Here is a 25,759-nt window from a genome sequence, read left to right as displayed (position 1 = left end):
GTAGCCATAGGACTGGAAAAGATCAGTTTTCCTTCCAATCCCAAAGAAAGGTAATGCCAAAGAATGCTCAAACTACCGCACAATTGCACCCATCTCATACGCTAGCAAAGTAATGCTCAAAATTCTCCAAGCCAGACTTCAACAGTTCATGAACTATGAACTTCCAGATGTTCAAGCTGGATTTAGAAAAGGTGGAGGAACCAGAGATCAAATTGTCAACATCCGTTGGCTCATCAAAAAAGTTAGAGTTCCAGAAAAGCATATGCTTCTGCTTTATTGACTATGTCAAAGGCTTTGACTGTGTGGATCACAATATATTTTGGAAAATTCTGAAAGAAATGGGAATGCCAGACTACCTGACCTGCCTCCTGAGAAATCTGCATGCAGGTCAGGCAGCAACAGTTAGAACTGGACATGGAACAACAGACTGGTTCCAAATCAGGAAAGGAGTATGTCAAGCCGGTATATTTTCAACCTGCTTATTTAACTTATATGCAGAGTACATCATGATAAATGCTGGACTGGATGAAGCACAAACTGGAATCAAGATTGCTGGGAGAAATATCAATAACCTCAGATATGCAGATGACACCACACTTATGGCAGAAAGTGAAGAAAAGCTAAAGAGTCTCTTGATGAAAGTGAGAGTAGAGTGAAAAAGTTGGCTTAAAGCTCAACATTCAGAAAACGAAGATCATGGCATCCGGTCCCATCATTTCATGGCAAATAGATGGGGAAACAGTGGAAACAGTGGCTGATTTACTTTCTTGGGCTTCGAAATCACTGCAGATGGTGACTGCAGCCATGAAATTAAAATACACTTCCTACTTGGAAGAAAAGTTATGACCAACCTAGACAGCATATTAGAAAGGCAAGGCATCACTTTGCCAACAAAGGTCCATCGAGTCAAAGCTATAGTTTTTCCAGTAGTCATGTATGGATGTGATAGTTGGAGTATAAGGAAAGCTGAGTGCCGAAGAATTGATGCTTTTGAACTGTGGTGTTGGAGAAGACTCTTGAGAGTCCCATGGACTGCAGTGAGATCCAGTCAGCCCATCCTAAAGGTGATCAGTCCTGAGTGTTTATTGAAAGGACTGATGTTGAAGCTGGAATTCCAATACTTTGGCCGCCTGATGCGAAGACCTGACTCATTGGAAAAGACCCTGATGCTGAGAGAAGTTGAAGATGTGAGGAGAAGTGGATGACAGAGGTTGAGATGATTGTATGGCATCACTGACTCAATGGACATGAGTTTCGATAAACTCCAGGAGCTGGTGATGGACAGGTGGGCTGTTGTCCTGCAGTCAATGGGGTTGCAAAGTATCCGACATGACTGAGTGACTGAACTGAACTGAAGACATTCAGGGAAAAAAAAAAAAGTTTGTCCTTTCCTTCATGAAAGCCCCAGACCCATTTCTCCTTGGGTATTCTGGATTTCTTATCTACCTACCTAGGAATTGACTCTCTCAGTGGTTACTACTAGCATTTTTATGCTCATTTTAAACATTGGGAGCAGGTCCCTACCCCAATACAGGCAGCTAAAAAGGGCAGAGCTGAGATTAGTTTAGATTATGCTTTTGTTTTGTTTTGTTTTGTTTTGCTTCAAATTCTTAATTCAAGCTCTATGTCATTATTAGACAATGTTGAATTAGTATTTTTTTTAAATAGGACTGGAATGCTCATATTTATTTTAATATTACTTCACAGACAGTTATATATATAAAGCTATTTCAGCATCCTATGAACAGACTCTGAGACATTCACACACAGTACAACTTACCAGAATCCCCAAATATTAGTAACTATGTGGTACTGCTTTCTAGAGAAGGAAATGGCAACCCATTACAGTATTCTTGCTGGGATAATCCCATGGACAGAAGAGACTGGCAGGATACAGTGCATGGGGTTGCAAAGAGTCAAACATGACTGATCCACTAAGCATGGATGCACTGCTTTCACTGAGGGTCCATTTTATCTTTCTCTCTTCACACATTTTTCTTCCATCCACAATTTCCCTATCATGGCCCCACAGACTCTTCTGAAACATGTTGAAATGATGATCCCAGTGGTTGAGCATATTAGTTTGGGAATCAGAAAAATCAGGTTAGAATCTTGCCGTTTCCTACTTGCAACGTTTTAATCTGAAATGTATTTCTTATCAACTTACATTCTTATTTCTTCTACAATCGACTGAGAAAAGTGATCCACCTCACAGGCTGTTATGATATCTGATCGAATAAACATTCAGGAAACAGCACACTGCTGTGGATATGCACAAGACCCTCACCTATTTTTATGATTATTTATACACTAAGGATTAGGAAGAATTGACATTTTTTAAATAATACAGAAAAACATGTAATCATGCATAAAACAGAGAAAGAATCATCTCGTTTCAGGGAAGGCTGATATTCTGCAGTCCATGGGGTCACAAAGAGTCCGACATGACTTAGCAATTGAACAAAAACAACAACTCTTTACTGACATCACTTGCAGAAAAGTTTATTCAAGTCCTATGGAATGGTACTGACAAGCTTATAAAAACACAACTGAAAAAAATATATATATGCTTACTTCTGGACTTTATATTTTTTGGTCTATGTTTGTCTTATTTTAGTACCCTTTGGAGCCTATTATACAGAGTGAAGTAAGCCAGGAAGGAAAACACCAATACAGTATACTAACGCATATATATGGAATTTAGAAAGATGGTAACAATAACCCTGTATACGAGACAGCAAAAGAGACACTGATGTATAGAACAGTCTTTTGGACTCTGTGGGAGAGGGAGAGGGTGGGATGATTTGGGAGAATGGCATTGAAACATGCATAATATCATATGAAACGAGTCACCAGTCCAGGTTCGATGCACAATACTGGATGCTTGGGGCTGGTGCACTGGGACAACCCAGAGGGATGGTATGGGGAGGGAGGAGGGAGGAGGTTTCAGGATGGGGAACACGTGTATACCTGTGGTGGATTCATGTTAATATATGGCAAAACGAATACAATATTGTAAAGTTAAAAAATAAAATAAAAAAATATATAAAAACTTTAAAAATAGAAAAAAAATATGGTAGCTTTTGTTAAATTCAGTTTAGAAATATGAGTTTTCCAAATGTGTTCTTAATTTGCCATTACTGGATCTTTGGTGTTCTTTACAGAGTATATGAATTTTAGGTTCACTTTCTTTTTTTGCAAAAAAAAAAAAAAAAAAAGCTATTTGTATCTTAACAGGAATTGCTTTGAATCTGTAGGTCCTTCTGGGCAGTGTTGTTAATTTTTGCTTAGTCACTAAGTCATGTCTGGCTCTTTTGTGACTCCATGGAGTGTAGCCCTCTTGGCTCCTCTTTCCATGGATTTCCCGAGCAAGAATATTGGAGTGGGCTGCCATTTCCTCCTCTAGGGAATATTCCTGACTCAAGGATTGAACCCGCACCTCCTATACTGGCAGACAGATTCTTTAACACTGAGCCACCAGGGAATCTTTTAACCCATAAATATGGGGTATCTTTCTGTTTATAAATCTTTAACTTCCTTAAAAATATTTCATAGTTTTCAGTGTAAAAATCTTCATACGTATGGTTAAATTCTTTTTTTTTTTTTTTTTTTTTTGAGCATATGAAAATGATCACTTTTTGGAGTACAATATTTTTTTTTTTAAACTTGCTATTTTATATTGGAACATAGTTGATTAACAGTGTTGCTCATTTTAGGTATACCACTAAGTTGCTCAGTTACACATAAGCATGTACCCTTTATTAAATCCTTTTCCCATTTAGGCTATTAAGGAATATTGAGCAGAGTTCCCTTTGAAATAGAGAAGGTCCTTGTTGATTACCCATTTTAAGTATAGAATTACATGCATCTTTCAGCGTTTACACTAGAACCAAGGACTTTCCATAGTATTATTACAGAAGTGTTCTGTATCTGTCTTGATATGTGACCACATAAAACAAGTGTTAGAGCTTCATTGTATTCACATTGCTGTCTACTGTCCTTTTAACTAGAAAAAACTGCTTTAGCATTTGTTATAAGGCAGATGTGAAAAGTTAAAGTGTTGTTCACCCAGTGGTATCTGACTCTTTGTGAACCCATGGACTGTATCTGGATAGGCTTCTTTGTCCATGAAATTCTCCAGGCAAGAATACTGGAAGGAGGATCCATTCCTTTCTCCAGGGGATCTTCCTGACCCAGGGATCAAACCCTGGTCTCCCACATTGCAGGTAGATTTTTCACCACTGAGCCACCAGGGAAGCTCAAAGCAGATGTGGTGGTGAGTTACAAATTCCATCAACTTATGATTGTGTCGAAATATCTTTATATCCTCACCATTAAAAATATATATATTGAAGTATAATTGATGTACAATATTATATGTTTCCAGTGTACAAAAGAGTGATATAATTTAAAATATTATATTCTATTTATAGCTATTATAGAATATTGACTATACTCCCTGTATATGAAAATTGAAGAGACTGTACCTATTTGAATTAGTGTTCTCATCTTTTTGGGACAAGTACTAGAGTGCAATTTCTGAGCCATGTATGTGTGTGCTTAGTCACTCAGTCATGCTTGACTCTCTGCATCCCCATGGACACCCACCAGGCTCCTCTGTCCATGGAATTTTCCAGGCAAGAATACTGGCATGGGTTGCCATTTCTTCCTCCAGGAGATATTCCTGACCCAGGGATCAGAACCCATCCATAGTCCTATGTCTCCCACATTGGCAGGTGGATTCTTTACTGCTATTCCCTTCTGAGCTGTTTTCCATAGTGATGGCACCAATTTAACTTCCCATCAGTGTACAAAGGTTCCTTCTTCTCCACATCCTTGCCTACACTTTTTGTCTGTGTTCTTTTTAATGATAGCCATTTCTAGATGTGTGAGATAATACCTTGCTGTGGTTTAATTTGCCAAAAACAATCTTGAGAAATAACAGAACTGAAAGTTCCAACTTTCAAGATTTCAGGCTATTTCAAACTACAGTGATCAAAACAAGGAACAATAGCAGACACATAGGTCAATGTAACAAAACAGGGAACCCAGAAATAAGGCCACATACTATGGTCCACTAATCTGTGATCTTAAAAGTGGCAAGAATATGCAGTGGAGAAGACATCCTTTTCATTAAATGATGCTAAAAGAATTAAAAAGCTACATGCAAAAGAATGAAATTAAAACATTTTCTAACTCCAGTTACTTTTAAAGATATACTCAGAATGGATTAAAGACCTGAATATAAGACTGAAAGCCATAAAACTCCTAAAAGGAAGTATAGGCAGAACACTCTATGCCATAAATCATAGCACTATTTTTAAATCAGATTTATTCTGGTTCCTAAAGCAAAGAAAACAAAAATAAAGAAATAGATCATAATTATAATTATTTTCACAGCAATGGAAGCTATCAACAAGATGAAAAGATCACCTGAGCAGGTGAATATATTTGCCAATAATATGTTTGATAAGGAGTTAATATCTAAAATACATGCATAGCTTAAACAACTAAAAAAAAAAAAAAAAGATTCAAATTGAAAGAAGACCTAATAGAACTTTTTCCAAAGAAGACATGAGGTTGGTCAAAAGGCACTTAAAAAGATGCTTAAAGTTGTTAATCTTTAAAGTCATGCAAATTATATCCTCTTCTTTTTTAAAATACACTGCTTTATGTATTAAATTATTGCTTGGAATTTTTTTTCATTTAATAATTTGACTATATTGTTGTTGTTAAGTCAGTCACATTAGACTCTTTGCAACCCCATTGACTACAGCACACCATGCTTCCTTGTCCATTATCTCCCAGAGTTTGCTCAAATTCATGTCCATTTGGACTGAGATGCTATCTAACTACCTCGTCTCACTGACTATATTACACCACACTTTTCTGTTCTGCTAAGTTTCTAACACCAGGGAGAATAATTTAGGTTCTAGTTGGTAGAAGAGTTGTTTCTGGATGACACACTTTCTTTTTACTGAATAACTGTTTTTATTCTTTTTTTTTTTTTTTAACCTGCTCTCTCTACCATTCATTTGCTTTATTTGTCTTCTTCCTTGTTAATGTTCAATGTGAAGGACCTAAGAATTCCAAAGCCTTGTTTCTATGGGATTAATGAAATTGAGAAAAGTTGACTTGTTTTCCTAATAAGCTAAATAGACAAATGAAAGCTGCTTATTACACATGAGATGTTTCTGACTAGCATAGTAGGGAAAACTTTAGGTAGAACACTCTCTATGATGCCAATAACTTATGCCACTATTTCTTAAAATATTCCCCCTGGAATTCAGACAAGAGAGTTTTTGTTTTTGTTTTATTTTTCACTGCTCTCTGACAAGATTATTATCAAAAAGATGGTCAGAATTGACACTTATGCAGTATCTTCTAACAGGTAAGTGAAAAACATTTTCTATCTTTTACTCAGAGAGGCATCATTACAAAATTAGCCATCATTTTTCTAATATATATCTAAGGAGTGATGATTCTATATTGTGAATATATCTAAATCACTCCATCAATTTTCTAATATAATTCCATATTTATTTTGAATGCACTTTTTACCACATAACTCTGAGAAATAGAAGGTTGTTTTTTTTTTTTTTTAAGATTTATTCTTAATATAAGAAATAAAATGAAAACAAATGTTGAGGAAAAATGATGTTATGAACTCAATAAATCTTGACGTGTTAAAACTCATTATTGTAATGAAATAATAGAGGAATGTATTTCATGTGTTATTGTTTTTATTACAGATTCTAGAGATAGCAGAGTGAAAGAAAGTTCATATATAATGTTAATGTAAGGTAGTGTAACAAGATTCATCCTCACTAGGAGCTAGAGATGCTAGAAAGTTTGAAGAGATTCTGTAAGAGGGCAGACAAAAGGTTTATGGAGACAGTGACCTTCACATAGCCTTGGGAGAATAGCAACTTTGCCATCTCCATGTGACAACTTTGCACAGAATATTGTGTATTATAATATAGAATCATCACTCCTTATATTCTCCCAAAATAACATCATAGGTTTATAATTGCAAAGTTCCACATTTCAAAGGTTTAATTTGGAAAGGTGAATACCTGTCTCTCAGAAAACTTTTGGAGGAAACATGGCAATGAAGAGCCTGAAAACTATAATTAAGGTGAAAGATAATGTGTCATTTATGTGGGACAAGCACTCCTGAAAAATACTGGGTAGAAATATTTCCTTTTCATCAATATTTGTACCTGTCAGTGTTCTTCCACATTTGGTCTCATTTATCCTTACCCCTCCACCAGGCACCAGTTCCATGTCTAATAAGATTTGAACAGAAAATAAATATTAATTTATCTGTATATATGGAAAACATATATATATATGTATATGTGTGTGTGTGTGTATATATGTATATGTGTGTGTGTGTGTGTGTGTGTGTGTGTGTGTGTGTGTGTGTGTATATATATATATATATATATATATATGTATGTATGTATGTATATATCTCAAGCATGAATAATGAGCACTTTTGGGACCAATCTGATTCAAAGCCAGGCTGTTTACTAAGGTGTCTGTGGGTTGGATAATCAGAAATCATGGGGACAGAGTGAGGAGCTCAACGAGGGTAAATTATATTCTCTTTTACTTGGACTGTCAAATGATAAATAATCTTGGGACAATCTGTTAAACTTTACACAAAGAATGATAAATTCTGCAAAGAAATAAAATGATTGCAGAATTTCCTCTAAAGATGGACATCTAGGGTAACTGAGTCAGGGGGAAGTGGACAAAGAGCCTCCTTAAATTAAGCAATGCTTCTCCATGTGGCCTCTGCCATAAGACAGCTCTTTAAGAACAGAAGAATCTGCCTAACACTAAAGAGATAATTTTCCACCCTTATCTATTTTTCAGCTTGGCCTGCCAGCTTTTCTTTTAGCTCTGCTCTCCTAGCCCCACATCAAAAGATTATCTGTTTGTTTTTGACAAATCTAGTCATTTTAAATTTGTGACATCGGTTTAAAGAGTAGATGTGAACACAGTATCTATTGAAAATTAGCATTGGTTCTTTTTATTTTATTTTATTTTTTTAGATCTATCTAAACTTTTGTGACTCAAAATCCCCAAGTCATAAATTATTTTATTGGTAAATTTGGACATACAAGATTTTTTTTTTAATTAGAAGGAAAAAATTATGAACAAAATTTTATTTTTTTTTTATTTTTTAACTTTACAATATTGTATTGGTATTGCCATATATCAACATGAATCCACCACAGGTAAACATGTGTTCCCCATCCTGAACCCTCCTCCCTCCGCATACCATCCCTCTGGGTCGTCCCAGTGCACAAGCCCCAAACATCCTGTATCATGCATCGAACCTGGACTGGCGACTCGTTTCATATATGATATTATACATGTTTCAATGCCATTCTCCCAAATCATCCCACCCTCTTCCTCTCCCACAGAGTCCAAAAGACTGTTCTATACATATGTGTCTCTTTTGCTGTCTCATATACAGGGTTATTGATACCATCTTTCTAAATTCCATATATATATGTGTGTGTTAGTATACTTATTGGTGTTTTTCTTTCTGGCTTACTTCACTCTGTATAATCGGCTCCAGTTTCATCCATCTCATTAGAACTGATTCAAATATATTCTTTTTAATGGCGGAGTAATACTCCATTGTGTATATGTACCACAGCTTTCTTATCCATTCATCTGCTGATGGACATCTAGGTTGCTTCCATGTCCTGGCTATTATAAACAGTGCTGCGATGAACACTGGGGTACACGTGTCTCTTTCCCTTCTGGTTTCCTCAGTGTGTATGCCCAGCAGTGGGATTGCTGGGTCATAAGGCAATTCTATTTCCAGTATTTTAAGGAATCTCCACACTGTTCTCCATAGTGGCTATACTAGTTTGCATTCCCACCAGCAGTGTAGGAGGGTTCCCTTTTCTCCACACCCTCTCCAGTACTTATTGCTTGTAGACTTTTGGATGTCAGCCATTCTGACTGGCGTGAAATGGTACCTCATTGTGGTTTTGATTTGCATTTCTCTGATAATGAGTGATGCTGAGCATCTTTTCTTGTGTTTGTTAGCCATCTGTATATCTTATTTGGAGAGATGTCTATTTAGTTCTTTGGCCCATTTTTTGATTGGGTCATTTACTTTTCTGGAGTTGAGCTGTAGGAGTTGCTTGTATATTTTTGAGATTAGTTGTTTGTCAGTTGCTTCATTTGCTATTATTTTCTCCCATTCTGAAGGCTGTCTTTTCACCTTGCTTATCGCTTCCTTTGTTGTGCAGAAGGTTTTAATTTTAATTAGGTCCCATTTGTTTATTTGTGCTTTTATTTCCAATATTCTGGGAGGTGGGCCATACATTGAGGATCCTGCTGTGATGTATGTCAGAGAGTGTTTTGCCTATGTTCTCCTCTAGGGGTTTTATAGTTTCTGGTCTTATGTTTAGATCTTTAATCCGTTTTGAGTTTATTTTTGTGTATGGTGTTAGAAAGTGTTCTAGTTTCATTCTTTTACAAGTGGTTGACCAGTTTTTCCAGCACCACTTGTTAAAGAGATTGTCTTCAATCCATTGCATATTCTTTCCTCCTTTGTCAAAGATAAGGTGCCCAGAGGTGTGTGGATTTATCCCTAGGCTTTCTATTTTGTTCCATTGATCAATATTTCTGTCTTTGTGCCAGTACCATACTGTCTTGATGACTGTGGCTTTGTCGTAGAGCCTGAAGTCAGGCAGGTTGATTCCTCCAGTTCCATTCTTCTTTCTCAAGATTGCTTTGGCTATAAGAGGTTTTTTTGAATTTTCATACAAATTGTGAAATTATTTGTTCTAGCTCTGTGAAGAATACCGTTGGTAGCTTGATAGGGATTTCATTGAATATATATATTGCTTTGGGTAGTATACTCATTTTCACTATATTGACTGTTCCAATCCATGAACATGGTATATTTCTCCATCGATTAGTGTACTCTTTGATTTCTTTCACAAGTCGTTTATAGCTTCCTATATATGCATAGGAACCTGGAATGTCAGGTCCATGAATCAAGGAAAATTGGAAGTGGTCAAACAAGAGTTGGCAAGAGTGAATGTCGACATACTAGGAATCAGCGAACTGAAATGGACTGGAATGGGTGAATTTAACTCAAATGACCATTATATCTACTACTGAGGGCAGGATCCCTCAGAAGAAATGGAGTGTCCATCATGATCAACAAAAGAGTCTGAAATGCAGTACTTGGATGCAATCTCAAAACCGACAGAATGATCTCTGTTCGTTTCCAAGGCAAACCATTCAATATCACAGTAATGCAAGTCTCTGCCCCAACCAGTAATGCTGAAGAAGCTGAATTTGAATGGTTCTATGAAGACCTACAAGACCCTTTAGAACTAACACCCAAAAAAGATGTCCTTTTCATTATAGGGGACTGGAAAGCAAAAGTAGGAAGTCAGGAAACACCTGGAGTGACAAGCAAATTTGGCCTCGGAAGACGGAATGAAGCAGGACAAAGACTGATAGAGTTTTGCAAAGAAAATACACTGGTCATAACAAACACCCTATTCCAACAACATAAGAGAAGACTATATATGGACATTACCAGATGGTCAACACCAAAATCAGATTATATTGTTTGCAGCCAAAGATGGAGAAGCTCTATACAGTCAGCAAAAACAAGACCAGGAGCTGACTGTGGCTCAGATCATGAGCTCCTTATTGCAAAATTCAGACTTAAATTGAAGGAAGTAGGGAAAACCACTAGACCATTAAGGTATGACCTAAATAAAATCCCTTATGATTATACAGTGGAAGTGAGAAATAGATTTAAGGGACTAGATCTGATAGATAGAGTGCCTGATGAACTATGGAATGAGGCTCGTGACATTTTGCAGGAGACAGGGATCAAACCATTTCCATAGAACAGAAATGCAAAAAAGCAAAATGGCTGTCTGAGGAGGCCTTACAAATAGCTGTGAAAAGAAGAGAAGAGAAAAGCAAAGGAGAAAAGGAAAGATATCAACATCTGAATGCAGAGTTCCAAAAAATAGCAAGAAGAGATAAAAAAGCCTTTCTTAGTGATCAATGCAAAGAAATAGAGGAAAACAACAGAATGGGAAAGACTAGGGATCTCTTCAAGAAAATCAGAGATACCAAAGGAACATTTCATGCAAACATGAGCTCGATAAAGGACAGAAATGGTATGGACCTAAAAGAAGCACAAGATATTAAGAAGAGATGGCAAGAATACACAGAAGAACTGTACAAAAAAGATATTCACGACCCAGATAATCACAACTGTGTGATCACTGACCTAGAGCCAGACATCCTGGAATGTGAAGTCAAGTGGGCCTTAGAAAGCATCACTACGAACAAAGCTAGTGGAGGTGATGGAATTCCAGTTGAGCTATTCCAAATCCTGAAAGATGATGCTGTGCAAGTGCTGCACTCAATATGCCAGCAAATTTTGAAAATCAGCAGTGGCCACAGGACTGGAAAAGGTCAGTTTTCATTCCAATCCCAAAGAAAGGCAATGCCAAAGAATGCTCAAACTACCGCACAATTGCAATCATCTCACACGCTACTAAGGTAATGCTCAAAATTCTCCAAGCCAGGCTTCAGCAATATGTGAACCGTGAACTTCCTGATGTTCAAGCTGGTTTTAGAAAAGGCAGAGGAACCAGAGATCAAACTGCCAACATCCGCTGGATCATGAAAAAAGCAAGAGAGTTCCAGGAAAACATCTATTTCTGCTTTATTAACTATGCCAAAGCCTTTGACTGTGTGGATCACAATAAACTGTGGAAAATTCTTCAAGAGATGGGAATACCAGACCACCTGACTTGCCTCTTGAGAAATTTGTATGTAGGTCAGGAAGCAACAGTTAGAACTGGACATGGAACAACAGACTGGTTCCAAATAGGAAAAGGAGTTTGTCAACGCTGTATATTGCCACCCTGTTTATTTAACTTATATGCAGAGTACATCATGAGGAACGCTGGACTGGTAGAAACACAAACTGTAATCAAAATTGCCGGGAGAAATATCAATAAGCTCAGATATGCAGATGACACCACCCTTATGGCAGAAAGTGAAGAGGAACTAAAAAGCCTCTTGATGCAAGTGAAAGTGGAGAGTGAAAAAGTTGGCTTAAAGCTCAACATTCAGAAAACGAAGATCAAGGCATCTGGTCCCACTACTTCATGGGAAATAGATGAGGAAACAGTGGAAACAATGTCAGGCTTTATTTTTCTGGGCTCCAAAATCACTGCAGATGGTGACTGCATCCATGATATTAAAAGGCGTTTACTCCTTGGAAGGATAGTTATGACCAATCTAGATAGCATATTCAAAAGCAGAGACATTACTTTGCCAACAAAGTTTCATCTAGTCAAGGCTATGGTTTTTCCTGTGGTCATGTATGGATGTGAGAGTTGGACTGTGAAGAAAGCTGAGCACCGAAGAATTGATGCTTTTGAACTGTGGTGTTGGAGAAGACTCTTGAGAGTCCCTTGGACAGCAAGGAGATGCAACCAGTCCATTCTGAAGGAGATCAGCCCTGGGATTTCTTTGGAAGGAATGATGCTAAAGCTGAAACTCCAATACTTTGGCCACCTCATGCGAAGAGTTGACTCATTCGAAATGACTATGATGCTGGGAGGGACTGGGGACAGGAGGGGAAGGGGACGACAGAGGATGAGACGGCTGGATGGTACCAGTGACTCAATGGACATGAGTCTCAGTGAACTCCAGAATTCGGTGATGGACAGGAAGGCCTGGAGTGCTGCGATTCATAGGGTCGCAAAGAGTCGTACACGACTGAGTGACTAATCTGATCTGATCTGATATATAAGTCTTTAGTTTCTTTAGGTAGATATATTCCTAAGTATTTTATTCTTTTCATTGCAATGGTGAAAGGAATTGTTTCCTTAATTTGTCTTTCTATTTTCTCATTATTAGTGTATAGGAATGCAAAGGATATCTGTGTGTTGATTTTTTATCCTGCAACTTTACTATAATCCTTGATTAGTTCTAGTAATTTTCTGGTGGAGTCTTTAGGGTTTTCTATGTAGAGGATCATGTCATCTGCAAACAACGAGAGTTTTACTTCTTCTTTTCCAATTTGGATTCCTTTTATCTCTTTCTGTTCTTATTACTGTAGGCAAAACATCCAAAATCATGTTGAATAGTAATGGTGAAAGTGGGCACCCTTGTCTTCAATATCCACAGATCAATCAATGTAATACACCACATTAACAATTTGAAAAATAAAAACATATGATTATCTCAATAGATTCAGAGAAAGCCTTTGACAAAATTCAACATCCATTTATGATAAAAAAAAAAACTCTCCAGAAAGCAGGAATGGAAGGAACATATCTCAACAGAATAAAAGCTATATATGACAAACACACAGCAAACATTATCCTCAATGGTGAAAAATTGAAAACATTCTGATATTTGGCAAAACTAATACAATTATGTAAAATTTAAAAATAAAATAAAATTAGAAAAAAATAAATAAATAAATAAAAACACCAAAAAAAAAAAAAAAAAAAAAGAAAGAAAGAAAACATTCCCCCTAAAGTCAGGAATAAGACAAGGGTGCCCACTTTCACCATTACTATTCAACATAGTTTTGGAAGTTTTGGCCATTGCTTCTTTTTTAAAGTACATCTTCAGCCTTCTCCTTCTTTGCTTTTTTCTGACTTGCAGATTTTCAGATATTTGAACAATGCAAATTCTCTGGGAAATTAAACCATGATTGGATCCTATACCAACAACCTGATGACAAACAACGATCTCCCAAAATTACTCCAGATCTAAGATGCTTAAATTCATGCAAAGATGGGTTAGATAAAGGAAAATAATGCTATGGACCTAAAAGAAGCAGAAGATATTAAGAAGAGGTGGCAAGAATACACAGAAGAACTGTACAAAAAATATTTTCACGACCCAGATAATCATGATAGTGTTATCACTCACCTAGAGCTAGACATCCAGGCATGTGAAGTCAAGTGGGCCTTAGAAAGCATCACTATGAACAAAGCTGGTGGAGGTGATGGAATTCCAGTTGAGCTATTCCAAATCCTGAAAGATGATGCTGTGAAAGTTCTGCACTCAATATGCCAGCAAATTTGGAAAACTGAGTAGTGCTCACAGAACTGGAAAAGGTCAGTTTTCATTCCAATCCCAAAGAAAGGCAATGCCAAAGAATGCTCAAACTACCGCACAATTACACTCATCGCACATGCTAATAAAGTAATGCTCAAAATTCTCCAAGCCAGTCTTAAGCAATACATGAACCGTGAACTTCCAGATGTTTAAGTTGGTTTTAGAAAAGGTAGAGGAACCAGAGATCATATTGCCAATTTTCGCTGGACCATTGACAAAGGAAGAGAGTTCAAGAAAAACATTTATTTATGATTTATTGTCTATGCCAAAGCCTTTGACTGTGTGGATCACAATAAACTGTGGAAAATTCTGAAAGAGATGGGAATACCAGACCACCTGACATGCCTCTTGAGAAACCTATATGCAGGTGAGGAAGCAATAGTTAGAACTGGATATGGAACAACAGACTGGTTCCAAATAGGAAAGGGAGTACAAAAAGGCTCCATATTGTCACCCTGTTTATTTTATTTCTATGCAGAATACGTCATGAGAAACTCTGGGCTGGAGGAAGCACAAGATGCAATCAAGATTGCTGGGAGAAATATCAATAACTTCAGATATGCAGATGACACCACCCTTATGGTGGAAAGTGAAGAGTGACTAAAAAGCCTCTTGATGAAAGAGAAAGAGGAGAGTGAAAAAGTTGGCTTAATGTTCAACATTCAGGAAATGAAGATAATGGAATCTGGTCCCATCACTTCATAGAAATAGATGGGGAAACAGTGTCACACTTTCTTTTTTTGGACTCCAAAATCACTGCATATGTTGATTGCAGCCATGAAATTAACAGACGCTTACTTCTTGGAAGGAAAGATATGACCAACCTAGATAGCATATTCAAAAGCAGAGACGTTACTTTGCCAACAGAGGTCTGTCTAGTCAAGGCTATGGTTTTTCCAGCGGTCATGTGTGGATGGGAGAGTTGGACTGTGAAGAAAGCTGAGCACTGAAGAATTGATGCTTTTGAACTGTGGTTTTGGAGAAGACTTGAGATTCCCATGGACTGCAAGGAGATCTAACCTGTCCATTCTAATGGAGATCGATCCTGGGTGTTGATTGGAAGGAGTGATGCTAAAGATGAAACTCCAATACTTTGGCCACCCCATGTGAAGACTTGACTCATTGGAAAAGACTCTGATGCTGGGAGAGATTGGGGGCAGGAGGAGAAGGGGACGACAGAGGATGAGATGCCTGGATGGCATCACCAACTCGATGGACACGAGTTTGAGTAAACTCCGGGAGTTGGTGATGGACAAGGGAGGCCTGGCGTGCTGCAAATCATGGAGTCGCCAAGAGTCGGATACGACTGAGTGACTGAACTGAACTGAACTGAAGATGCTTAAGAGAAAAATATTAACTTTTGAGTAATAACCCACCATCCTTCATTTAGTACCATAGCTCAAGGAATTCTGAGTATTCTAAATGATGCTTTTTAGTAGTTGGAAAAAATGATAAACTGGGACATTTGAGATAATGGCGTATGAAATTAAATTTATTTATGATCATTCAGTTCAGTTGCTCAGTCGTGTCTGACTCTTTGTGACCCCATGAACCACAGCACGCCAGGCCTCCCTGTTTATCACCAACTCCCGGAGCTGACTCAGACTCACGTCCATCGAGTCATTCAGATCAAATCAGATCAGATCAGTCACTCAGTCGTGTCCGACTCTTTGTGACCCCATCAATTGCAGCACGCCAGGCCTCCCTGTCCATCTCCAGCACCCGGAGTTCACTGAGACCCATGTCCATCGAGTCAGTTATGCCATCCAGCCATCTCATCCTCTGTCATCCCCTTCTCCTTTTGCCCCTAGTCCCTCCCAGCATCAGAGTCTTTTCCAATGAGGCAACTCTTTGCATGAGGTGGCCAAACTACTGGAGTTTCAGCGTTAGCATCATTCCTTCCAAAGAAATCCCAGGGCTGATCTCCTTTGGAATGAACTGGTTGCATCTCCTTGCAGTCCAAGGGACTCTCAAGAATCTTCTCCAACACCACAGTTCAAAAGCATCAATTCTTCAGTGCTCAGCATTCTTCACAGTCCAACTCTCACATCCATACATGACCACAGGAAAAACCATAGCCTTGACTAGACAAACCTTTGTTGGCAAAGTAATGTCTCTGCTTTTGAATATGCCATCTAGGTTGGTCATAACTTTGCTTCCAAGGAGTAAGTGCCTTTTAATTTCATGGCTGCAGTCACCATCTGCAGTGATTTTGGAGCCCAGAAAAATAAAGTCTGACATTGTTTCCACTGTTTCCCCATCTATTTCCTATGAAGTGATGGGACCAGATGCCTTTAGTATTTGTCTAATCCAGAATATTACATTCATGATGATAACAGCAGATTATTTAAATGACATATTTCCTGTTCCATTCCTCAAACTGCAGTAATTGGAGCAAAAGTGAAGGGAAGAGGTGGGACATATTAAATATATATCTATGTATAGCAATTATATGGCACATAAGTGTTTATGTATCATGGTTTTAACAGAGTTAAAGGTGTAATGTGACTTTATATCATGAACCCCCAAAGGCAGTCATGTATATTCTAAATCCCAAGTGATGTACCATGAAAAACATGTGCCATAAAAATTTTGAATATGACAAGTGAAAGAAATAACAAAGACTTATCTCTTAACTACACATTCAACAAATTGGAAAATTTAATCAATAATGATATCAAACTTTCTAAAAAGCTTTCTGAAAAGAAAATCTTATGGGAAATTATTACTTTCAGAAGCTTATTTGAAACCCACAGTAAACCTTTGCAGTGGTCATTAAAAGTTATCACACTAAGTTTTAACATGAGTTATTAAGAAATCACAGGCACAATGGCTCCCAAAAGCAATATTCCATAATATCATGTAACATCATATGAATTATTCCCTTATTTTTTACAGATTGATCATTTCACACTAATCTCTTCTCCTCTTTCATGAAATCATGCAACTGAAAAATAATGTGACTGAGTTTACTTTGTTTGGGTTGACACAAGATCCTGTTAGGAAGAAAATGGTGTTTGTTATTTTCTTGATTTTCTATTCAGGGACATTGGTGGGTAACCTGCTGATTATTGTTACTGTCAAGACCAGCCGGGCACTTGGGAGTCCAATGTACTTCTTCCTTTTCTATCTATCCTTATCTGATGCCTGCTTGTCTACTTCCATAGAAGCTCCTAGAATGATTGCTGATGTCCTTTTGAAGAAAACCACTATCTCTTTCAGTGAGTGCATGATCCAAGTCTTTGCATTCCGTTTCTGTGGCTGCCTGGAGATCTTCATCCTTATTCTTATGGCTGTTGACTGCTATGTGGCCATCTTCAAACCCTTACACTACACAACCATCATGAGAAATCAAGTCTGTGGTATGCTAATGTCCCTGGCCTGGTTGGGGTCATGTGTGCATTCATCATCTCAGGTTTTTTCTAGCCTTGAGTCTCCCTTTTTGTGGTTCCAATGTAATTGATAACTACTTCTGAAATGGCACACCACTTGCCTTGAAAGCCCTATGGACGGAGATGTATTGTAGGCTACAAATCCATGGCGTCGCAAAGAGTCGGACACGACTGAACGACTTCACTTTCACTTTCTTTCTGTGACTTGCAGCCTTTGTTGAAACTTGCCTGTACAGACACCTGTGTAACCAAACTACTCTTGGTGTCCAACAGCGGGGCCATCTGTACAGTGAGTTTGGTCATGCTGATGTTCTCCTATGCTATTATCTTGCATTATCTGAGAAACCACAGTGCTGATGGGAGGAAAAAAGCTCTCTCCACCTGCATCTCCCATACCATCGTGATCATCTTGTTCTTTGGTCCTTGCATATTTATATACACATGCTCTATCACCACCTTCTTCACAGATAATATGATAGCTGTGTTTTATACAATTGGAACACCTTTGTTCAACCCCCTGATTTATACCCTGAGGAATGCAGAAGTGAAAAATGCCATGAGGATATTATGGCAAAAGAAGTTGATTTCAGATGACAAAAGATGAGTAGAAATTTCAAAATTTATTCACTGCTTGCATTGACCTAGAAAAAGTCCTTAGAGACCATTCTTGTCTTATTTTAAATTTAGTATAATTCCATCTTAGGGTGTGACAGCCACTGCCCTTAAGACTAAAAATCAGTTTGCACACAAATACTTGTTAATGTTGAGTCAATTTTATGTAGAGGAAGAGAGGACACTAGGTATAAACAGGTTTTAAAGCCCAATATCTTAAATGTTGTGTCTGTATATCTCTAGCTTACCTGGCATTAAGATCTCTGAGGTTTTCATCTAATCTGTTTCCTGTCCTTCTTCACCTTGCTGTCTACTGTTTTGCTCTGATGTAACCTTGCCTTATATTCTTATATACACAGCTTAGTAATCTTTTTTGTTTCCTCAACATTTTATTAAAAGCATCTGTTTCTTGTATATTTTTGAGATTAGTTGTTTGTCAGTTGCTTCATTTGCTATTATTTTCTCCCATTCTGAAGGCTGCCTTTTCACCTTGCTAGTAGTTTCCTTTGTTGTGCAGAAGCTTTTAAGTTTAATTAGGTCCCATTTGTTTATTTTTGCTTTTATCTCCAATATTCTGGGAGGTGGGTCACAGAGGATCCTGCTGTGATGTATGTTGGAGAGTGTTTTGCCTATGTTCTCCTCTAGGAGTTTTATAGTTTCTGGTCTTACGTTTAGATCTTTAATCCATTTTGAGTTTATTTTTGTGTAAGGTGTTAGAAAGTGTTCTAGTTTCATTCTTTTACAAGTGGTTGACCAGTTTTCCCAGTACCACTTGTTAAAGAGATTGTCTTTAATCCATTGTATATTCTTGCCTCCTTTGTCAAAGATAAGGTGTCCATAGGTGCGTGGATTTATCTCTGGACTTTCTATTTTGTTCCATTGATCAATATTTCTGTCTTTGTGCCAGTACCATACTGTCTTGATAACTGTGGCTTTGTAATAGAGCCTGAAGTCAGGTAGGTTGATTCCTCCAGTTCCATTCTTCTTTCTCAAGATTGCTTTGGCTATTCGAGGTTTTTTGTATTTCCATACAAATTGTGAAATTATTTGTTCTAGCTCTGTGAAGAAAACCGTTGGTAGCTTGATAGGGATTGCATTGAATCTATAAACTGCTTTGGGTAGTATATTCATTTTCACTATATTTATTCTTCCGATCCATGAACATGAAGCAACGGACAAACAACTAATCTCAGAAATATACAAGCAACTCCTACAGCTCAACTCCAGAAAAATAAATGACCCAATCAAAAAGTGAGCCAAAGAACTAAATAGACATTTCTCCAAAGAAGACATACAGATGGCTAACAAACACATGAAAAGATGCTCAACATCACTCATTATCAGAGAAATGCATGTCAAAACCACTATGAGGTACCATCTCATGCCAGTCAGAATGGCTACGATCCAAAAGTCTACAAGCAATAAATGCTGGAGAGGGTGTGGAGAAAAGGGAACCCTCTTACACTGTTGGTGGGAATGCAAAATAGTACAGCCACTATGGAGAACAGTGTGGAGATTCCTTAAAAAACTGGAAATAGAACTGCTTTATGATCCAGCAATCCCACTGCTGGGCATACACACTGAGGAAACCAGAAGGGAAAGAGACACGTGTACCCCAATGTTCATTGCAGCACTGTTTATAATAGCCAGGACATGGAAGCAACCTAGATGCCCATCAGCAGATGAATGGATAAGAAAGCTGTGGTACATATACACAATGGAGTATTACTCAGCCATTAAAAAGAATACATTTGAATCAGTTCTAATGAGATGGATGAAACTGGAACCTATTATACAGAGTGAAGTAAGCCAGAAAGAAAAACACCAATACAGTATACTAACACATATATATGGAATTTAGAAAGATGGTATTCAGCAGCGTGTTGTTCAGCCTCCATATGTTGGAATTTTTAATAGTTTTTCTCCTGTAATTGAGATCTAATCTTACTGCATTGTGGTCAGAAAAAATGCTTGGAATGATTTCTATTTTTTTGAATTTACCAAGGCTAGCTTTATGGCCCAGGATGTGATCTATCCTGGAGAAGGTTCCATGTGCGCTTGAGAAAAAGGTGAAATTCATTGTTTTGGGGTGAAATGACCTATAGATATCAATTAGGTCTAACTGGTCTATTGTATCATTTAAAGTTTGTGTTTCCTTGTTAATTTTCTGTTTAGTTGATCTATCCATAGGTGTAAGTGGGGTATTAAAGTCTCCCACTATTATTGTGTTATTGTTAATTTCTCCTTTCATACTTGTTAGCATTTGTCTTACGTACTGTGGTGCTCCCGTGTTGGGTGCATATATATTTATAATTGTTATATCTTCTTCTTGGATTGATCCTTTGATCATTATGTAGTGACCTTCTTTGTCTCTTTTCACAGCCTTTGTTTTAAAGTCTATTTTATCTGATATGAGTATTGCTACTCCTGCTTTCTTTTGGTCCCTATTTGCATGGAAAATCTTTTTCCAGCCCTTCACTTTCAGTCTGTATGTGTCCCCTGTTTTGAGGTGGGTCTCTTGTAGACAACATATATAGGGGTCTTGTTTTTGTATCCATTCAGCCAGTCTTTGTCTTTTGGTTGGGGCATTCAACCCATTTACATTTAAGGTAATTACTGATAAGTATGTTCCCGTTGCCATTTACTTTATTGTTTTGGGTTCGAGTTTATACACCGTTTTTGTGTTTCTTGTCTAGAGAATATCCTTTAGTATTTGTTGGAGAGCTGGTTTGGTGGTGCAGAATTCTCTCAGCTTTTGCTTGTCTGAAAAGCTTTTGATTTCTCCTTCATACTTGAATGAGATCCTTGCTGGGTACAATAATCTGGGCTGTAGGTTATTTTCTTTCATCATTTTAAGTATGTCTTGCCATTCCCTCCTGGCTTGAATCACAGAAGAAATCAAAAAAGAAATCAAAATTTGCATAGAAACGAATGAAAATGAAAACACAACAACCCAAAACCTGTGGGACACGGTAAAAGCAGTCTTAAGGGGAAAGTTCATAGCAATACAGGCACACCTCAAGAAACAAGAAAAAAGTCAAATAAATAACCTAACTCTACACCTAAAGCAACTAGAAAAGGAAGAAATGAAGAACCCCAGGGTTAGTAGAAGGAAAGAAATCTTAAAAATTAGAGCAGAAATAAATGCAAAAGAAACAAAAGAGACCATAGCAAAAATCAACAAAGCCAAAAGCTGGTTCTTTGAAAGGATAAATAAAATTGACAAACCATTAGCCAGACTCATCAAGAAACAAAGGGAGAAAAATCAAATCAACAAAATTAGAAACGAAAATGGAGAGATCACAACAGACAACACAGAAATACAAAGGATCATAAGAGACTACTATCAACAATTATATGCCAATAAAATGGACAACGTGGAAGAAATGGACAAATTCTTAGAAAAATACAACTTTCCAAAACTGGACCAGGAAGAAATAGAAAATCTTAACAGACCCATCACAAGCATGGAAATTGAAACTGTAATCAAAAATCTTCCAGCAAACAAAAGCCCCGGTCCAGACGGCTTCACAGCTGAATTCTACCAAAAATTTAGAGAAGAGCTAACACCTATCCTGCTCAAACTCTTCCAGAAAATTGCAGAGGAAGGTAAACTTCCAAACTCATTCTATGAGGCCACCATCACCCTAATACCAAAACCTGACAAAGATCCCACAAAAAAAGAAAACTACAGGCCAATATCACTGATGAACATAGATGCAAAAATCCTTAACAAAATTCTAGCAATCAGAATCCAACAACACATTAAAAAGATCATACACCATGATCAAGTGGGCTTTATCCCAGGGATGCAAGGATTCTTCAATATCCGCAAATCAATCAATGTAATACACCACATTAACAAATTGAAAAATAAAAACCATATGATTATCTCAATAGATGCAGAGAAAGCCTTTGACAAAATTCAACATCCATTTATGATAAAAACTCTCCAGAAAGCAGGAATAGAAGGAACATACCTCAACATAATAAAAGCTATATATGACAAACCCACAGCAAACATTATCCTCAATGGTGAAAAATTGAAAGCATTTCCTCTAAAGTCAGGAACAAGACAAGGGTGCCCACTTTCACCATTACTATTCAACATAGTTTTGGAAGTTTTGGCCACAGCAATCAGAGCAGAAAAAGAAATAAAAGGAATCCAAATTGGAAAAGAAGAAGTAAAACTCTCACTATTTGCAGATGACATGATCCTCTACATAGAAAACCCTAAAGAGTCCACCAGAAAATTACTAAAAATAATCAATGACTACAGTAAAGTTGCAGGATATAAAATCAACACACAGAAATCCCTTGCATTCCTATACACTAATAATGAGAAAACAGAAAGAGAAATTAAGGAAACAATTCCATTCACCATTGCAACGGAAAGAATAAAATACTTAGGAATATACCTACCTAAAGAAACTAAAGACCTATATATAGAAAACTATAAAACTCTGGTGAAAGAAATCAAAGAGGACACTAATAGATGGAGAAATATACCATGTTCATGGATTGGAAGAATCAATGTACTGAAAATGAGTATACTACCCAAAGCAATTTATAGATTCAACGCAATCCCTATCAAGCTACCAACAGTATTCTTCACAGAGCTAGAACAAATAATTTCACAATTTGTATGGAAATACAAAAAACCTGGAATAGCCAAAGCGATCTTGAGAAAGAAGAATGGAACTGGAGGAATCAACCTACCTGACTTCAGGCTCTACTACAAAGCCACAGTTATCAAAACAGTATGGTACTGGCACAAAGACAGAAATATTGATCAATGGAATAAAATAGAAAGCCCAGAGATAAATCCACGCACATATGGACACCTTATCTTCGACAAAGGAGGCAAGAATATACAATGGATTAAAGACAATCTCTTTAACAAGTGGTGCTGGGAAATCTGGTCAACCACTTGTAAAAGAATGAAACTGGACCACTTTCTAACACCATACACAAAAATAAACTCAAAATGGATTAAAGATCTAAACGTAAGACCAGAAACTATAAAACTCCTAGAGGAGAACATAGGCAAAACACTCTCCGACATACATCACAGCAGGATCCTCTATGACCCACCTCCCAGAATATTGGAAATAAAAGCAAAAATAAACAAATGGGACCTAATTAACCTTAAAAGCTTCTGCACATCAAAGGAAACTATTAGCAAGGTGAAAAGACAGCCTTCAGAATGGGAGAAAATAATAGCAAATGAAGCAACCGACAAACAACTAATCTCAAAAATATACAAGCAACTCCTACAGCTCAACTCCAGAAAAATAAACGACCCAATCAAAAAATGGGCCAAAGAACTAAATAGACATTTCTCCAAAAAAGACATACAGATGGCTAACAAACACATGAAAAGATGCTCAACATCACTCATTATCAGAGAAATGCAAATCAAAACCACTATGAGGTACCATTTCACACCAGTCAGAATGGCTGCGATCCAAAAGTCTACAAATAATAAATGCTGGAGAGGATGTGGAGAAAAGGGAACCCTCTTACACTGTTGGTGGGAATGCAAACTAGTACAGCCACTATGGAGAACAGTGTGGAGATTCCTTAAAAAACTGGAAATAGAACTGCCTTATGATCCAGCAACCCCACTGCTGGGCATACACACTGAGAAAACCAGAAGGGAAATAGACACGTGTACCCCAATGTTCATCGCAGCACTGTTTATAATAGCCAAGACATGGAAGCAACCTAGATGTCCATCAGCAGATGAATGGATAAGAAAGCTGTGGTACATATACACAATGGAGTATTACTCAGCCATTAAAAATACATTTGAATCAGTTCTAATGAGGTGGATGAAACTGGAGCCTATTATACAGAGTGAAGTAAGCCAGAAGGAAAAACATAAATACAGTATACTAATGCATATATATGGAATTTAGAAAGATGGTAACAATAACCCGGTGTACGAGACAGCAAAAGAGACACTTATGTATAGAACGGTCTTATGGATTCTGTGGGAGAGGGAGAGGGTGGGAAGATTTGGGAGAATGGCAATGAAACATGTAAAGTATCATGTGGGAAACGAGTTGCCAGTCCAGGTTCGATGCATGATGCTGGATGCTTGGGGCTGGTGCACTGGGACGGCCCAGAGGGATGGTATGGGGAGGGAGGAGGGAGGAGGGTTCGGGATGGGGAACACATGTATACCTGTGGTGGATTCATTTTGATATTTGGCAAAACTAATACAATTATGTAAAGTTTAAAAATAAAATAAAATTGGAGAAAAAAAAAAAATAGAAAGATGGTAACAACAACCCTGTGTACGAGACTGCAAAAGAGACACCGATGTATAGATCAGTCTTATGGACTCTGTGGGAGAGGGAGAGGGTGGGGAGATTTGGGAGAATAGCATTGAAACATGTATAATATCATGTATGAAACGAGTCGCCAGTCCAGGTTCGATGCACGGTACTGGATGCTTGGGGCTGGTGCACTGGGACGACCCAGTGGGAGGGTAGAGGAGGGAGGAGGGTTCAGGATGGCGAACGCGGGTATACCTGTGGCAGATTCATTTCGATATTTGGCAAAACTAATACAATATTGTAAAGTTTAAAAATAAAATAAAATTAAAAAAAAAAAGCATCTGTTTCATTATATCTACTCAATGCTCTTCACTTAGATTTTTCCCCCTAATACTAATTCAAATAATTGCAGAAGCTTCAAGTAGTAAGAGACAGTATATAATCTAGTATTTCTTTCAATTATTCATTGTTCACTCCATATTCTTACCATATACTTAACCAGATTCTTCCTCTCAGATGGAAAGTTAACATTCTGATGTCATTTTTTTCAATATTAATAAATGTTTTAATTGTGAAGTTTAGCATTTTTAATAAAATCTACATTATGGTCCTGACATGACTGAAGTGACACATTGTGCTCCTAATTTGATTTCTTCCAATTTGGGGACAATATTAAGATTTTTCTTCAGTTATGCCAATCATGATATTGAAAACAAAATAACAGTGGACTATTATAAATATAGGATAGATGTTATAAATTAAATAGTTTTATGTGGGGCTGGAGATAGAGTGTAGACAGTTGATGATACTGAATTTCAAAATATTAATATATATTTAGCATTTAATGAGGTAAGTTAGAAGTTATTTATGCTTGTGAAAGAGTTATTTATGTACACATAAGCCTCTTGATGAAAGTGAAAGTGGAGAGTCAAAAAGTTGGCTTAAAGCTCAACATTCAGAAAATGAAGATCATGGCATCCGGTCCCATCACTTCATGGGAAATAGATGGGGAAACAGTGGAAACAGTATCAGACTTTATTTTTCTGGGCTCCAAAATCACTACAGATGGTGACTGCAGCCATGAAATTAAAAGATGCTTACTCCTTGGAAGGAAAGTTATGACCAACCTAGATAGCATATTTCAATAACAGAGATATTACTTTGCCAACAAAGGTTCGTCTAGTCAAGGCTACAGTTTTTCCTGTGGTCATGTATGGATGTTAGAGTTGGACTGTGAAGAAGGCTGAGTGCTGAAGAATCGATGCTTTTGAACTGTGGTGTTGGAGAAGACTCTTGAGAGTCCCTTGGACT

The 25,759-nt window shown here is 37.4% G+C and overlaps 1 pseudogene; it reads left to right on the top strand.

The window, feature by feature from the left end:
* The first annotated feature begins 17,101 nt into the window (after window positions 1-17,101).
* On the top strand, window positions 17,102-18,156 carry LOC139177736 (olfactory receptor 4C16-like; annotated as a pseudogene).
* Window positions 18,157-25,759: the final 7,603 nt, after the last annotated feature.

The sequence above is a fragment of the Bos indicus genome, chromosome 19 (genome assembly GCF_029378745.1).
Source record: "Bos indicus isolate NIAB-ARS_2022 breed Sahiwal x Tharparkar chromosome 19, NIAB-ARS_B.indTharparkar_mat_pri_1.0, whole genome shotgun sequence".
Taxonomy (NCBI): domain Eukaryota; kingdom Metazoa; phylum Chordata; class Mammalia; order Artiodactyla; family Bovidae; genus Bos; species Bos indicus.
This window is presented reverse-complemented; position numbering and strand designations above follow the sequence as displayed.